Here is a 305-nt window from a genome sequence, read left to right on the forward strand (position 1 = left end):
TTTTAAAAAATATATATATTTTGTACCTTGTGGAGAGGATGTGTGTACAGCGGGGGGCCTGGCTGGGGCTTGGGGCAGACAGCGCCTGCTTCGGGCATTCCCAGACCCACTCAGACACCATTTACTACTCTGTCAGTGTTAATGATTTTGTTCTGTTGGGGTTTTTTTTTTTTTTTTGGAACCTTAATTTATTATTTTTTTATATTTATTGTTAGGAAACGACTTATTTCTGCTCTGGAATAAAGTTGCAGATTGTTCAAACTGAGTTTGTTTTTCAGCCTTCAGAGGAGCAGTGGGGTTGAGAG

This window comes from Bison bison, unplaced genomic scaffold, assembly GCF_000754665.1.
Source record: "Bison bison bison isolate TAMUID 2011002044 unplaced genomic scaffold, Bison_UMD1.0 scf7180017845348, whole genome shotgun sequence".
NCBI lineage: Eukaryota > Metazoa > Chordata > Mammalia > Artiodactyla > Bovidae > Bison > Bison bison.